The following is a 2,500-nucleotide window of genomic DNA, read 5'->3' on the forward strand; positions in this document are numbered from 1 at the left end:
TATGACTACTGGAAGCATCAAAGTTAACATGTATTCGTGGTCTTTTGTTATTCTCGGTAACATACCAACAATGTCGATCTTTACCCTACTGACGGGTTCTCCTCATACTTCAATCGGGTGTAAGGGAGCTTTCCCAATGTAATTTTTAGGCTTTACAGCCATCTTCCAAAGGTGACATGCATGGCAAAACTGGCTAACATCCTTATGCATTCCAGGCCAGAAAATGTGTCTCATAATCTTATCCATCATCTTATTTTCATATGTCCCGTCTCATGTGCTACGGCAATCAGTTGTGTTCTCAGTGGTGTGGGAATCAATATCTGATGTTATACGCCCCCTTCATCATTCTCAGGGATATTGGTTGGTCTATGATTCCTTATAAGCAATCCATCCTTGAGCTGATATCAGGTGGGAGACTGCTGCTCTTCCGTCTCATCAGCCAAACGGTACAATAATTCTGTCAACGTCTCATAATCCTATAAGCCTTTTCCGACTCACTTGTTCCACTTCTAATGCTGAGTTTTCTATTTACTCCAAATACATTGCTTCCTTGTCTTCCTGTTCATTTGTCTGTCGTTCTTTTCTCTCAGGTTCTCTCAGGAGCTCTCCTCCTGGGGCAAACCTTTTTCCATAAATAAATCTCACAACTTCATCATTCCTTCAGTTTCTCTGTCCCATTCTGTAGATCCATTCTTCATTATACTCCTAGTTGTCACACATGTACGAAACAGATAAGGGTAGTCCTTCTCAAGTTCAGTCGAAGGACTATACCTCAGTGGTGTCTCCGTTACAAGGGGACAAGGCACAAACAGCGCTCCACTAACCTCATTTCTCAGTAGGACTCCCACTCCTTTGGCAGCCAATAGATCCTTTACTGTAAAATCAAAAGGAACTGTCACCAACTCACATGACAGTTTCAAACGGCAAATATGGGTAACCTTTTCAACTCCTATTCGCTTCAAAATGACAGAATCTCCTGTGAGAGAATATTCCACCATCGTATGTACACCTCGCGTCACCACTCTATAATTGCATTCTGTGTTGCGCAATATCTTGAACGGGATCTGCTTGCTCCTATCTAAAGCTGCTGAAATTCCTTCATAAATATACAGTTTAAAGGCATCCACACTGTTTGGGGTTGTCCTATTTGCCGTGTAAGCGTTAACTGGTTTATTTCCTTCATCGACCTCTCCCGTTTGATGCTTCGTCTTTGTATTCTGTGGAGTTGAATTACACTTAATCAATTGGGCAACTTCTTTCGGTTTGTTCAACCGACATTCCTTGTTGATATTGCCCATTTATAACAGATAATATTAATCTTCTGCACGTCCTTCACAATACCTGAAAGAGGACAATAAGACCATTATTGTTATGGTACTATCACATTCTTCTTTGGAATAGTACTAGTGCTACCTCCACTGTAACCATTGAATTCGTTCCATAGTTATAACTGGACTTGTTTCCATGGTTTGGCAAATACCTGCCACTTGGTTATAGTACGGTTGAAACTTCTTACCAGAGGAAGGTTTATAGTTGATAATATTATAATCTTCACTCAGCCAAGTGGCTTCTTCAAACTTCTTCACCTCTCTCTCTCTCGCTCAAGTACTTTCTAATATGTTCAGGAATTCCTTGGAATATTGCTCCAGCATTATCACTTTTTTCTAAATCAGCCATCTATATCCCCTGGCAACCTCTATACATCTTTCAAAAAACTGTAGTACTTGATAAGCAATATCTAGGAGAGTAATTTTTTCCTCCTTCCGAAACTTTGGAAACTTCAATCATAACACTTAGGAGTCTTATGGAACACTTACAGCACCCTACTCTTAATTTCTTGATACTCCTACCTCTGGTCTTGAGAAGAGGCAAGATACTCACTGCATACTTTTCCAATAAGGACGCTGCAATAACACAGGCCATTTATCTTCTGGCCACTCCATCATCGACGTGATCATTTCAAAATGATTAAAGAACTCATCGGAAGCTTCTTCCATGAATTTCAGGATTAACCTATGTCTTTCACCACATCAAACAGTGGATTGGGCACAGCAGTGGTGACATCTTTCTGAGTTGACAACAACCTTTCACGAGCATTCAACAGTTCCCATTCCTTTGCATGTATTGAAATTTTTCTCGCTTCTTCTTTCTCTCTTTCCATCTTGCAATTTGTTTTGCCTCTTCATTCTCTCTTTCTTCCCGTCTTGCAATTTCTCTTGCTTGCATTTCCCTTGCATTTCTTGATATTTTTCTTCCTTTTTCTCTCTCTTTTTTACTGTCTTGTAATTTTTCTTGCCTCTTCTCTTGCATGTCTTGCAGTTCTCTTGCCTTTACTTTCTCTCATTTTTCCAGTTCCTCATGTTCAGCCATCATCTTCAACTTAATCTAATTTTCTTCCGCTGCACTTCGTCTGATCTCAGATTTTACATTTATGTTCTCATTCCTTCATTCTGTGGATCACCTAATACTTGCTTCTTTGCGAGTTCTAATTAAACCTTCT

Source organism: Palaemon carinicauda, chromosome 4 (assembly GCF_036898095.1).
Source record: "Palaemon carinicauda isolate YSFRI2023 chromosome 4, ASM3689809v2, whole genome shotgun sequence".
In the NCBI taxonomy this organism is placed as follows: domain Eukaryota; kingdom Metazoa; phylum Arthropoda; class Malacostraca; order Decapoda; family Palaemonidae; genus Palaemon; species Palaemon carinicauda.